Genomic DNA, 15,583 nt, shown 5'->3' with positions numbered 1-15,583 from the left:
TCTGTGTAGATTAGATAAGCAATGCGCGTTCTGCACGCTATACATTATGGTCAAGCATGCGCCCTTAAAATAGCATAATGAACCACGCGCAACGCGCCACTGACTTTAGACTAGTTTTTTTTGTTTAGTAGCGCAATTGTTTTTTGAAACTGCAAAATAGCATAAGAGATGGTTTGCGCCGGAGCACGCCTCCTTTTTTGCGCTGAACCGCCCAGGGAGCGCAAGTTCATTCCCTAGTTTGCCGACGTGCGTCTGTGGAGGGAAAAACCCGCTGTGCGCCGGTGCAAAATACGAAATGATATATGCGTCACTGACAAAGTCAATTGCGCTGGGTGCAAGATAGGGCCCTACATGTTAAAATTTGTTACCTCTGTTATAACAGGGAAGGATTTGTGTATGTGACTGTAGGGGCTACACATTAGTAATCAAATGAATGAATTCAATGTAAACATGAGTAAATAGAATGATGAAACGTTTATCCAAATTTTGAGCGTGGCATAGTTGGAGACTAAGTATTTCTCGATCTGGTTAGGTACTGGGATTTTCACGCAAAACCATTTCTAGGGTTTACAAAGAATGGTGTGAAAAGGGAAAAACATCCAGTATGCAGCAGTCCTATGGGCAAAAATGCCTTGTTGATGATAGAGGTCAGAGGAGAATGGGCCGACTGATTCAACTTTGACTGAAATAACCACTCGTTACAACCAAGGAATGCAGCAAAGCATTTGTGAAGCCACAACACGCACAACCTTGAGGCGGATGGGCTACAACAGCAGAAGACCCCACCGGGTACCACTCATCTACATTTCAAATAGGAAAAAGAGGCTATAATTTGCACAAGCTTACCAAAATTGGACAGTTGAAGACTGGAAAAATGTTGCCTGGTCTGATGAGTCTCGATTTCTGTTGAGACATTCAGATGGTAGAGTCAGATTTGGTGTAAAAAGGATGAGAACATGGATCTGTCATGCTTTGTTACCACTGTGCAGACTGGTGGTGGTGGTGTAATGGTGTGGGGGATGTTTTCTTGGCACACTTTAGGCCCCTTAGTGCCAATTGGGCATTGTTTAAATGCCATGGCCTACCTGAGCTTTGTTTCTGACCATGTCCATCCCTTTGTGACCACCATGTACCCATCCTCTGATGGCTACTTCCAGCAGGATAATGCACCATGTCACAAAGGTCAAATCATTTCATATGGTTTCTTGAACATGACAACGAGTTCACTGAACTAAAATGGCCCCCACAGTCACCAGATTTCAACCCAATAGAGCATCTTTGTGGTGGAACGGGAGCTTCATGTCCTGGATGTTCATCCCACAAATCTCCATCAACTGAAGGTTCTGAAGGCGAAAGGGGGTCCAACACAGTATTAGTATGGTGTTCCTAATAATCCTTTAGGTGAGTGTTTATCTGCCTATAATAGATAGATATCCACCCATTCATCCGTTCATGATACTTCATCTAACCATCCTTGTATTATGCATCAATGCATATAAATAGATTTTTTGAAAGGGCCGCACAATTAAGACAAAAAAATTATAATAGTATATTATAGTATATTATATAGTAATAGTTATTTCCCCTAATATATTGTTTTAACAGTTATCATTTTGATGAATAGTATTTACATTGTTTTCATTTCATTATCATTATAAACTGGAGGCTTAGTAGTTGCAACGCTGTGTTACAACTAACCCCACTGTGTAAAAATTTTGTCAATCCCAGCTATCAGTTACTAGGAGTTGCTGACATGTTTCAAAATGGTATTATGTTTTAGGTAACAAAACAGTGATTAAAATAATATAAGGTTGGATTTGGTGACTTACACACCCAACTTATGCAATCAGCCAGCTCAGCCATCGTAGAACTGTGGCAGCAATAACTGTGCTTTTTAAAATGCACACGGAAAACTGCCCAGAGGATCTCAAAGCATTGCTACCTCCTCCTGATCTCCGCTGCCGAACCACTCGAAGAGCACGACCAAGTCACGCTCTAAAACTCCCCAAGTCCAACACCAAATGCCTGGGGAGGAGCTTTCTTCATTCGGCTGTAACAACTTGGAACTGCCTCCCCTGTACTGTAGTAGGGGAAATCACTTCAAGGAACGTTCAGGCCTTTAAGAAGAGACTAAATAAACACCTCCTTAGAATAAAAACTGTAATTTCCTGATGCATTACGTCACTTATCCTAAATATTCAGTCCTGAGTAGCTGCAGATCATGATGGGCTCTCGGTACATGAACTGTTAAAGCCTGTATCTGCTCAAGCATGAATAAAAAAAAAAAAAAAAAAAAAAAAACTTAGAAATCAAAAATAAACATAAGATGAAGAAATTTACTTTTATGCCACCAAAACACACTTTATTTTATATCTTAACCAAAACACATCAAAACTTTTAACTAATTCATAGGAGATCATCTTCTGATAGTAAGAGAAAAAGACCAAAAGCACCGATTGTTCGGCCTTGTATAAATATGTAAAATAGCTGTGTTACAATTAACCCCGCGTTATTTTGTGCACAGTTCACCCCTATTCCTAGTCCGAGTTATTTAAAAATTTCCTGTGTGACGGTGTAGCCATCACACCCAGATATTATGCACAGCTACTTCATGTACTACGGCTTTTGATCAGTAAGTCCTTATCAATCTGAAATCACTGTTGGTTTGAGTCGTTTAAAACATGCATTTGACAAAGCAACACTTGTCAAACGTAATCATTATTAGGGATCTACCGATATCGGGGGTTTTTTGTGCCGATACAGATTTTTTTCCATCAGCCTTAGCCGATGACCGATACAGGCTGCCGATTTTCTTTAGCCGATATTTGGAGCTGATACTGCTTTTGCTCATTCAGTTTACATCATAAAAATGACACAATGATAAAACCAAATGTTACAACTCTTAATTTAAAAAAAGGAATATTTATTGAACTATATTTAACAAATAGTAAAAACAGGTGAGGTAGAACAAATAAGAAAATTCAGTGCTGCTGAAAATACTAAGCATAAATAAAATAATTACACTCACACCCGTCGCTATGGGCGGGCCTTAGGGGGCCGGGCCCGCCCTCAAGGACGCTTGTGCCCCCCCAGTATTTAAAAAAATACTGTCATTTTAAATTATTAATGTTGCTAATTTTGTGTTGCATTAATGTTGTATTCTTTATAATTAAAACATTAAAAATATAAAAAACAATGGTGTGATTTTGTTTGATTGATAGGAATCTAGCTACACTGCAACAGCCTATCACGAGGCTACGTACGACACGTACGTGACGTAGCCTACGTCAGTGTACCCGCTCAACAGTTACCGCACTTTTTTTAAACTGGATGAGTTTTCGCTTAGCTATACTGCTTTAAGATGGATATTATCCGCAAATGGTTAAAAGCCCAACAACAGTCTCCAAAAGACGCACAGCAGTCAGACAGAAAGAAACTCCGGTGGCCTTGCAACCAATTTGACGAGCTGCTCCATTGGTTTTACTTTGTTATCTGACGACGACACCAACGTAACCGCTAAAATGTACATTTATAATTGACTGACATGTTTGTCTCAACGAACATGAACCTTCCGACAACCACACAATGTCGCAAGCGCTCTTGGCAAACAGATGAGAGGTTTGAAAAGGACATTGAGGCACACAGGCGAGAGAGTTTGGGTCTTCTCGGGTCCGTTCAGAAAAAACACATTCTTTTTTAAATTACCCGAGACCCGATGCCGCTATTGTTGTACCCGACCCGTGTCCGAGGCACATGTGAAACTTTTAGACCCGAACCCGATCGGGTCTCGGGCCGGGCCGGACCTCGGGTTTTCGGATCTAAGTGGACCCGTGAAGACCTCTACCGTGGAGCCCGACCCCGGGCCTAACAGACTACTACATTCAGAAGATATCGACACTTTATTAATGAGGAGCATCTGCTCGGAGAAACGCCGCCTGCCGCTGTACTGACAGGAGGGACAGGAGAGACGACAGCACTGCCTCCACAGTACCGTAGGTTCAACGTCTGCGTGCGTGTGATTGTGTGTGTGTGCGCGCACGTGTCTTATGGCAATGCATATCCCTCTGTTGACTGCTTTAAAATGCAATGTTTGAGAGATGTCTCTGGTGTTACATGTAATATGTTGTATAGATTTATGGATATTCATAAAATTGTTTCTATATGTAATGTGGTGTGTAGGCTATAGGCTATCTGGTCATATTGCTGATGGTTGTTTAACGTGATGATTACGTGCTGCGCGAATAGTGTATATATTATTATAAGTATACTGTAGGCTAATAATAAGTGTACCCTCCCATGCATTTCATATGCCCCCCTTAAGACTGAGGTCTGGCGACGGGTCTGATTACACTATTGCACACAGTAGCAGCAACCAAGCAGCATAACAAGGGGAACACTGTACTTTTTCCTTGAAAGTAACCAACTATTTACAACCTATTTAATCCTTAGGTCTAAGTTTTAGTGCACATAACTTAATCTCTTGTAGAGCAAATGTCTTTCATAAGAAGACAAGGAAAATGTAAACAGCAATATTGATCAAAAAACAACTTAAAATGATTCTGAATAACATGCGCATTGCCCCACTTTTGTACCTCACACACCCTAGGGCCCTATAATAAATGCAAGGGATAGTTAGTTTGCCTCAGCTCGCTTGAAACGCACAAAACTGAACAAATACATGAGGATTTGTATTCGGACTTCGGTCAGATAGTAGAGCGCGTGCACGTGAGAGAGGTGCAGTGAGAGAGACATGGATGAGAGAGTGCATGTATCTTTGCCCTCCCAGTGAACGGAGATGTTGACAAAACTTACCCAATAACAGTTCTCCGGATACATAAAAGCCATGTGGGAACTGCTCGGAACTAAGTGCTTATTGTCAAATTTCTTATTTTTTCGCTGACAAAAATTCAGCGAAATTCCACGCTAATATGAATGTATGTAACCATGAACTGCGCTCTCCACAATGACGAGAAACTATCAGCAATGGATATTGATTTTTAGCCTTTTACTACTACATATGGAGATGAGAATTAAAAACCCACCCTGTCCAGCTATGATCAGCTGTTCGGCTGATCAAATGACCTGCGTTCGCTTGTGACATTATGAGCATGCGTCCAAACTTCAGACTGGTGGTCGCTGAATAAAACCCCTACAAATACCATGGAATCATGGAACAACATCAGCATTATATACTCCTATGACCAGTGTTCGTAACAGCTGCCGTATGCATACTTGGTTAATGCCGGGAAAAAGCTATCAGCGAACGCAAGCCACGTATCGGCCAATGCCGATACACCTAAAACCTGTTAAAATCGTCCCGATGTATCGGCCGGCCGATGTATCGGTCGATCACTAATCATTATACATATTCTTTATTATCATGAAAATACCTGAAAAGGTTTGAATGAATATGAATATATCCTTAAAGGAATAGTCTACTCATTTTAAATATTAAAATATGTTATTACCTTAACTAAGAATTGTTGATACATTCCTCTATCATCTGTGTGCGTGCACGTAAGCGCTGGAGCGCGCTGCGACGCTTCGATAGCATTTAGCTTAGCCCCATTCATTCAATGGTACCATTTAGAGATAAAGTTAGAAGTGACCAAACACATCAACGTTTTTCCTATTTAAGACGAGTAGTTATACGAGCAGGTTTGGTGGTACAAAATAAAACGTAGTGCTTTTCTAAGCAGATTTAAAAGAGGAACTATATTTTATGGCGTAATAGCACTTTTGGAAGTACTTCGACTCGCCTGAAAAGTCCGCTCCCCTTCTCACTCTCATAATGGGAGAGGGAGGGTGTTACTGCGCCGAGTCGAAGTACTCCCAAAAGTGCTATTACGCCATAAAATATAGTTCCTCTTTTAGGTCCGCTTGGAGAAGAGCTACGTTTTATTTTGTACCACCATAGCTGCATGTGTATGGTTCTTCGTCTGCAGCGCATATTGAGTTTCTGCACAAGAGCGCCCTCTGCCGTTTGGATGTAGCGGCATTTCATCCTAATTCATTAAAAAGCATAGCAAGCTTCATTGGCCAATTTATAGGTGCACCCCAATTTAGGTCAGTGTCTCCAGTCTACCAACCACACTTTTTTGCCACGGTTTATGCATCTGATGGAAAACAAAGGCTGTTTCTCAATTCCAAGAACGCAAAGAACAGACTTGCGTTCTCGTGGAGACTGGTCTTGCCAGGCGACCTTGGAAGAATGAACTCAGAAGCTTGCGAGAACACAAAACGCACTTGTGAGAATTGAGATGTGTGCGATCTTCCTGCTGGTCACCTAACCTCCCCAGATTTCAGCGCGCAAGTCTGCACTTGATGCATCCTCGATATCAAGAACTCATCGGGGGATTTTCATGCGTCCTCTGTACGTGTGTTCTTGAGAATTGGAACTGAACTTCGACTGTTAATGATAGGGCTGCACGATAAATCGCGTGCGATACCACGCGCATCGCGTCAGTGATGCCGGTTCCTTGATTGGTATTGGGTCGCCGGCGGCTGCTTTCGGATGGCGCGACATTGACTGCACAGAGCCGTAGTTCCCTGACAAGCTGGGCCATATTGCATACATATCGCAGGCGATACGTCCGCGATAATTAATGCGAAATTGCCCGATTGTCAGTGAACTATGGCTCTGTGTAGTTAAAGCTGCTCCATCTGAAAACAGCTGATGGCAATTTAGTACTAATCAAGGAACCGGCATTGCTGACGAGATGGGCCTGACAGACGCGTGCGATTTATCGTGCAGCCTTAATGACGATGTAGAGTGAGGACACAAGGACGACGTAGAGTGAGGACACAAGGACGCAAGATCGCTGAAGAACGCATATTGAGAAACAGCCAAACTATGCCATTTCTCTAATTAAATGCAAAATACACTTGTTATGAATGTACTTTAATTGAAAATACTTTTGTCCAAACTATTTGTGTTGATTTGTTATATAAACAAATGATTTACAAAAAGTTATTACCATGCTTGACAATATTTGTAATAACCAGTTTTTCTGAACCAATGAAAATTATGAGAATTAAGATTTGAACCTTTGAATGTAAACTTTGAGAACCCCTGCCCTAAACCAAACAGCAAGTATTTTTATTTCTTTCTTAGATTTGGGCTCGGTTGTTGTCATTTACAGCCATCATACTTTAACAAACTCCTCCTAGAGTTTTCGTCGGATCATCATCATATTTGGCGAGTCTCATCTTAAGGCCTTTGTGATGCTAAATTGTTAAGGATTTGATTCTATGTGAAACTTTGTCTGTTCTGGCCTGTCAAACTTCTTGTTTCGCTATGAAACAGGTTGCAGAAACTTAGGCATACAGTGTACGATCTGTCCCAAACTTCACATGATTGATGAGAGTCCTGGACTGAACTACATGCCAATAGTCACTTATGGTCATAACGCCACCAGCTGGCAACAGGAAGTGACATGTTTTACACTGATTATGCAATGTCCAATCTGTCCCAAACTTTACATGATTGATAAGAGTCCTGGACTGAACTGTATGCCGGTGGTCACTTGTGGTCGTGGCGCCGCCGGCTGGCAACAGGAAGTGACATGTTTCACATTCACTTACAGTCAATGTCTGATTTAACCCACCATTTTAGATAATTAATAAGAGTCCTGGGGCCCCATTTATCAACTGTGCTTACAAACAATTGTGTGTGTAATGAGTGCGTAAGAATAGTTTTATGCAAAGTGTGGAATTTACCAAAGTGTGGAACTTGCACTTATACGTAGAAATTTGTGTAAATATACACAAACAATAATAATAATAATAAACTTTATTTTTATAAAGCGCCTTTAAAAGCAGCTTCTCAAAGCGCTGTACAACAAATCACAATACAATAAAACATTCAGCAAGAAAAAAAATAAAAAACAGTAAAAAATAACTGTAAAATGATCACAAGCTCAGCAATCAAATGCAAGTTTAAAAAGATGTGTTTTAAGAAGAGCTTTAAAAGATCCAAGAGTCTGTGCTTCCCTGAGTTCAAGAGGAAGAGAGTTCCAAAGTGTGGGAGCATACACAGAGAAAGCCCCATAGATTTAAGATGTGATTGTGGAACGACTAGCAAATTACACTGTGAGGAGCGCAGGCTACGATTTGGAGAATAAGTGGTCAATAAATCAGATAAGTACTGCGGAGCTAGGCCATGCAGTGCCTTGTAGGTTAACATCATGACCTTAAAATCAACACGGTACCTGACTGGAAGCCAGTGCAGAGATTTCAGAACCGGTGTGATATGTTCAAATTTCCTAGTTCCAGTCAGGATCCGGGCAGCAGAATTCTGGACATATTGCAATTTACTAATTGTGGCTTTAGAGACTCCAGCCAAAACTGCATTGCAATAGTCCAAACGTGAAATCACAAAAGAATTAATCAACCTCTCAGCGACCGATATGCTTAACATCGGGCGTATTCTAGCTATATTTCTGAGATGGAAAAAGGACGCCTTCACAGTACTCTGGACAGAAGAATCAAAAGTGAGGCTGGTGTCAAAAAATACACCAAGGTTCCTGATTTGCTTTGAGACTCTAAAACAGTGCCATCAACAGACAATGTCAGAGTAGTCGCTTTGCGAACTCGATGCCGAGACCCTATTAACATAACCTCAGTTTTCCCACCATTCAAGCACAGAAAGTTGTTATTCATCCATAGTTTAATCTCAGAAATACAGCCAGCGAGGTAACATGAATCAATATCTTCTCCAGGTTTAGAATGGATATAAATTTGGGTATCGTCAGCATAAAAATGATAATTAAGACCAAGCGATCGCAGAAGATGCCCAAATGGATATAGATAAATATTAAAAAGTAAAGGACCCAAAACAGATCCCTGAGGGACACCAGTAACAACCGGACAAGAAACAGAGCGAAAGCCACCCATCGAAACAAATTGGGAACGGTCAGTAAAATACGATTTGAACCATTCCAAAACTGTCCCAGACACCCCAAATGTAGTTTCTAGTCGAGCAAGTAAAAGACCGTGATCCACAGTGTCAAAGGCTGCTTTAAGATCCAGAAGAATTAAAAGTGAGATAGCTCCAGAGTCTGCAGCCATCAGCAGGTCATTGGTTACTTTGACCAAGGCCGTTTCAGTGCTGTGACATTTGCGAAAACCTGACTTAAGAGGTTCAAACAGATTATTAGTTATTAGATGATTACTGAGTTGGGAAGCAACAACACGCTCAAGCACTTTTGCCAAGCAAGGAAGATTAGAAATGGGGCGAAAATTGTTAAAATCATCCATAGGAACATTATCTTTCTTTGGCACCGGCATAACAGCAGCAGTCTTTAGTACTGCTGGTACGACTCCAGTTTCCAGTGATTCATTTATAATACTAAGGATAAAGGGGCACCAAACAGAGAAGCATGCTTTAAATAAATCCATAGGAATTGGATCCAACAAACAGGTGGATGATTTTGTGTTTGATACCTCCCTTGTGAGAGCCTCAGAATCAAGTAGTGAGAAAAGAGTTAAAGGAACACCAGTGAACCCCGATGTATAAAAAAATGAAGTTGCATAGTCAGAGTTAGCCTCAATTTCTTTGCGGGTATTAGCAACCTTTGAGATAAAAAAATGTAAGAAAGAATCACAGAGCTGCTGGGAGCCAGGCAAATGAGTTACAGAATCAACTTGAAGCAACTTGTTTATGGTTTGAAACAGATGCCTGGGATTATTTTGATTATTTACAATAGTCTGAGTGTAATACGATGATCTTTCAGCTTCCAAGAGAGTTTGATAGCCCCCCAAAAGGACCTTCCACTCTAGATAATAGACACTCTGACCAGTAAGGCGCCATTTATGCTCCATTTGCCGACAAGCAGACTTTTTTGAGCGCAGATTGTCGTTATACCATGGAGCGGAACGGGCATAAGTGACCTTGCGTGACCTTTGAGGAGCAAAAATGTCAAGATTAGCAGCTAAAGTTGAGTTGACTTTTTCCTCCAATGGTAGTTGATGAAGATCACTTAGGGTGGATACCACAGAGCTGGAGAAAGCTGTCTGATCGATGGACTTCCACTTCCGAAAAGATACTGTTCGGGAGGTAGGCTCATTTGAGTGATATAATTCAAGGTTAAAACAGACAGCTGAATGATCAGACAAGCCAATGTCAATAGTTAAAAACTGTGATACAAAGGAGCCATTAGCTATCACAAGATCCAGCGTGTGACCCTTATTATGGGTTGGGCCAGCAACAAACTGCATGAAATTAAAGCAGTCAATTAGTGACAGAAACTCCTTAGCATCGCCTGAATCACTCCGGTCAACGTGGATATTAAAGTCTCCCACAATTAAAACTCTGTCGAACTTTAAAGCCAGCATTGACAAAAAGTCTGCAAACTCAGAAATAAAAGCCGCATGTGTCCTAGTCTTAGGTGGTCTGTAGACTATAGCAATGATGGTGGATACAGGGGCAGAAATACTAATAACCAGACATTCAAATGATGAATACTGGGGAACAGTCACAGTGCTTGTACAAAGTTTTAAGTTGTAAACAACAATGATGCCTCCACCTCTACCAGATAATCTTGGAAGATCTAATACTCCAAAACCCGCAGGAGTGATCTGATTAAAGAGGAACCCATCGTTTCCCTTATGCCAAGTTTCAGTTAAAAGCAACAAGTCCAGATTTTTGTCTGTAATAAAATCCGATAAGAGCAATGCTTTATTGTTCACAGATCGCGCATTAAATAAAGCAGCGTAGGCCTGACATTGTAACGGCGCCGTCAGAGGTTTAACATCCATGCGCAGAACCGATATCAAATTACTAAAAACCACACCAGTATGCGACAGTTTGTTGGTCTTACGTCGGCAAATGGGGGCAAAGATGTTAGGAGAGGATGTATCAGCAAAGCTGCGCTTCATGCCCCGATGGATATATCGCTTGGGACGTAACAGACCAATATCTCGACAGAGATTATAGGAGTCTTTAGCTAGAGAATAATAGTTATGTTTTAAAGCCAAAAGCTAACGTGTAGTGTACCTTAGCGCCATGATCGACGAATGTCCGTTCACGAGTCAAGGCGTATGGAGCTCCGTATTACACCAACCACAGTGTCGTACAATCCACACCCTCAGCCAGCAGACGCAATGAACCGAAGTTTACACACTGCAGACAAGTCCAGTGAGGTGACCCTCCGTAGCGGCGTTCTCCCCTGCAATCCACACACAACCGGGTTGCAGCTCAACCGGAGTTAAACACTGCACGTTTTCCAAGCAAATCTCCGTAGCACACTACGAGCTCGAACTCTTAAAATCCTCACAGACAGTTGAATCAACGCAGTAATCCAGGGCCTACTCCAGTATAGTCTAAAAGGAACTTAAAATAAACAGATATAAACAAATAAAAACAGTAACAGGAGCGGCAGCAAAGCGCGCCAGCGTACCCTGAGACCGGAAGTCACAATGTTGCCCCAACAGCTTAACAGCAAATGAAGGAAGTAATGCCCAAACCTCTGATTATGCTTACGCAGAGAATCTAGTGGTAGAATAGCGATACTACACAGGATCATCCCCAGTGTGTAAAGAAATGTGTATTTATTATCCACAAGCAGGTGTTAAAAACAATTAGTGTTAATATAGTAACAGCAAACCAGTGTTGAAGTTAGTAGGTTTTTTGTGATTTGTCGTCAAATTGGTGTCTTCCCCAATAAAAGAAAGCTCTGACTAATGCTTGACACAGTGCAATGGCTTATCTTGCGTTATCGAAAGACTTGGCAAATCATCCATTGCATCTTCAGCGCATTTTCAAAGATTGTGCCGATGATGCTGGCTATATGTGTCTGTCCAAGGTGGAAAGTTCTGTCGTTGTCTGTCCTCTTCCAATTGCACTGATTTCACGTCGGTGTGCTGTGATGCATTTTTTTGGCTGATAATTTAATGTCAAACCACTTTTTTATTTCTGGAAGTGTTCTCTCCCCATACCCAATGGAATAAACCATACTGGTAACATGTTCCATGCAGATAATTTTTTTTAGTCATTCTTCCCCGCACTAAGTGAACCAAACAGTGCGTGTTTTTTGGATTCAACCTCATCCACCAGAAACTCAATTTCTTTGTCTGTAAAGTTCCTCTTTTTCGCTCTATTTCCCATTATTGCGGTGAGGAAAAAGCACAACCACGTGACTTATAAAGGGAGATGTTGTCACCATATATGGTTCATTGGAGGCATTTTGGAATGCAAATGACCATGAACGTGCACGAGCATAGTGCTTAAGAACACATGGGATTTATCAACAATGATTACTTACTGATGTGGTTAAGAACTGTGTGCACGTTTGATAAATACAGATTTTTTGGACTAATACTAAATTTCATTCATAGGGCAAAATATAGAACATTTTCTACGCACTGTTGATAAATGAGGTCCCTGAACTGAACACATTTACATGGCAATATTCAGTTACAGTCATAGCGCCACCAGCTGGTAACAGGACATGACATTTTTACACTGATTGTGCGTTGTCCAATCTGCCTCATTTCGCGTGATTGGTGGGAGTCCTGGACTGAACACATTAACATGGCAGTGTTCAGTTACAGTCATGGCGCCACCTGCAGGCATCATGAACAGGCATGTTTTACATTAACTTACACATACAGTGTTCAATCTGTGCTCTAATTAATGTTTAATTAGACTCTAGGACTGAAGGCATTTATGTGCACTATTCAGTTTTAGTTATTGCGCCTCCTGCTGTCAACATTAGTTGATTAGTCGCAGAAAAATATGCAGTCCTTGATTGATGTGAGGTGAGGTGATAATTTTTAACCAAATAGTTGAAGTGCATACCCTGCAGGCATACGTTGATGTATTATTCTTTCAACCTCAAAAATATAGCTTATAATTTTTTTTAAATATAAGAAGTATAGGATACAACGTTACCCATGCCTGCTAGCGCTAACGTTGACTAACGTGCGCCATTATCAGACACATATTTAAGTGTTCGCTCGTTTGGAATTGTGTACACCATGGGTCTTCAACTAGGGGTCTGCAACGGATCTGCAGGGGATCCGCCAAATGATGTTTAATCACAAGCAATTTTTTGCTAAAATGTAAAACATGTACCAAACGTTACATGTCCCCTTTAAGTTGCGCAGATGCGCAGCCGCATAGGCTTGAAGACGCGCGTTCACTTTAGCCAGTGGACCAAAATAAAAGATCTGAAGATTATAAATGTCCACTCAGGAGGCAGCCGTAGCGACAGAAAAGGCATCATAAAACAGATAAATCTTATAGGCATGCGTGTCTTTCTTTCTTTTATTTTAGAATCAGTGCGACATGTCATCTTTATTTCTGAACTTGGACGGCTGTTTCACGCTGTTCAGATTTGTATTTGTTAAAGCGCTTATTCAACAGGCAAATTACACCACCCCACGTGACAAGATTATCGCTCACATTTAAAAATTAATGAAATGCACGGGGTGATTGTGTGTTGTGCACGATCCAGGTTGAAATCCACCCCTCAAAAAGTTCCCAACAGGGATGCATGCGGACTCGTTGCATGTTATTCTCCTGAGTCTGATACATGTATAATGCTTTGCAGAAAATAAACCTGCATTAATCAAACTCCTGACAATGATGATCCACAAGAAAGGCAACAGACATCAGAATTATAAAGTAGCACAACAACCTCTATCCGCACCAGAATAGTCTTTGTGCCATTCACCATGATCAGTCATCTTTATAAACCGAAAGCCCAGGTTCTGGTAAATGTGTAATTGCCCATCTCACAGTAAAATGAAAATGTAAAACTGCAAATACCTTAAAATAATAATTGAACTAAATCTACTATAACAAAAAAATACACACAGAAAATTATGCATGTACAACAACCGCAAAGTGCTAATCTACTATCTTAACATAGTATGGCTTTGTGACAATATGGTTTGTTTCTATTTATAAAACCAGTCCTTGATTCGGATTGGTCAATAGTTGTACTGTACTCCACTTTGCGTTGTGCCTAATATGAAAAAGCAGCCTCTCGTACCTTACTGCTTACTTGGGGTCCCTGCTCCATGCTCTCTCATCTAAGGGGTCCCCGCCCTGAAAAACTTTGAAGACCCCTGGTGTATGGTGTCCAAAAAGCAAAAGACTTTGCCAAAATGTAAGGACCGCTATAAGCTTGCTAGATCTGCCAAGCGCCTGCATCTCCATCTCTCTCTTCAAGGTCATCAGTGTGGATGTTCTTAAAGGGGCGTGCATTGGCTTCACTGCGAGCAGGACACAGAGCTGAAACCCAAACCGTTATCAGATGCCCCCTCCACTGTATATGTATATTTAAATAATAAATGAATATCATAAATGTTGGACTAGTCGAATAATTGCGAAAATGAACGACAACTAGTATTTGTATTTGGAAATAAAGGTGTTAAAATATTCCCATTCTTTTCTACAGGTAAAGATTGCACCTGGCATCTGCAAGCATTTAGAATCAATCCCAGGCAGTATTTTCCTTTAATCCACTTCAATTTTTCAGCGGCCTCAGCTACAACCCTTCAAGAAATAACATTCAGCATTGGTGTGGCAATGCCCATTAGTAATACACAAGCACTTTCTCTGAAGCACTAGATTTGATTAATCAGGATAATCAACCAAGTTGATATTCAAACACACAATGGTACATTTTCATACACATCATCTGGTGGAGATCTTGCACTACACAGTGTTAACATATTGCCTAAATCAAGCTATTGGCAATGTCACCCTAGACCCAAAAACCTTTAATCTGGTGCAGAGCCCTTTAGGAAGAGAGTTGGGTTAACTCAATTTACTTCAATAAAACCTTTTTTTTTTACAGCAATTGTGGATCATAGAACCTCTCAAGAGTTCCAGGAAGTTACTGTCAGCAGCTGCAGCAGAAAAGACTAAATGTGATGAACTTGATGAAAGTTTTAAGACTTAAGACGTTTAAAAAATTAAAATTGAATATTAGCACGACATGTGAATCAAATCACTTTGTTTATCAATGCATTTGTAGTGGATTATTTCTCATTAATTTAGTACATTTAATAATGGTATTTGCATACCTAACCTTACTCAAACTGCAGTTGCCTTGTAATTGAATTGTTTTTTTCTGAAGACTTGTAATTAAAATTATTCTGTCTAAAAAATAAAAACCAGTGTTATGCAAGATTCTAAAATTATTTGCTGTTAAGCTGTTCCTGGTTGTAAGGGAGCCAACCAGTTGGCTGAAATGACGTGCTGTACTAAAAATTTAATGCAGGGTCCAAATGGTGTTTTATATTTTAAGGTGCAAAAATATTTACAGTGTATGAGAAAACAAAAATAAATAAAAACTGTACAAAATGAAAACAAAGAGCAGCAATGTACTATTTTGGCTAAACCGAATGGCCCAAGTTTGCAACACTGCTTAGTTGTAAGTTCACAATGAAACTGAATGCATTTTAGCAAGCAAGCCTGTTTATAGGCTCAAGCCCGCCTACAGGGCAAACCATCTTATCCTGGAAAAAATAAAAAGTTTGTAACAATCATATTAAATAATATAACAATCAACATAACAAGATTTAAACTTCTAAACAGCTAGAAAAACCAAATTAAATGTCAGAATCAAGT

General features: G+C 40.5%; 1 protein-coding gene across 1 annotated transcript in view; it reads left to right on the top strand.

Moving 5' to 3' along the window:
* LOC141349226 (molybdenum cofactor biosynthesis protein 1-like) overlaps window positions 1-15,142 on the top strand; it is a 178,251-nt gene extending 163,109 nt beyond the window's left edge. The window contains exon 11 of the mRNA XM_073869476.1: window positions 14,808-15,142. The gene's annotated coding sequence lies outside the window, so the exon portion shown is untranslated. The remainder of the gene's footprint in view (window positions 1-14,807) is intronic.
* Window positions 15,143-15,583: the final 441 nt, after the last annotated feature.

The sequence above is a fragment of the Misgurnus anguillicaudatus genome, chromosome 7, assembly GCF_027580225.2.
Source record: "Misgurnus anguillicaudatus chromosome 7, ASM2758022v2, whole genome shotgun sequence".
Lineage (NCBI taxonomy): Eukaryota > Metazoa > Chordata > Actinopteri > Cypriniformes > Cobitidae > Misgurnus > Misgurnus anguillicaudatus.
Note: the sequence above shows the minus strand (reverse complement) of the source record. Positions and strands in the feature narration are given on the sequence as shown.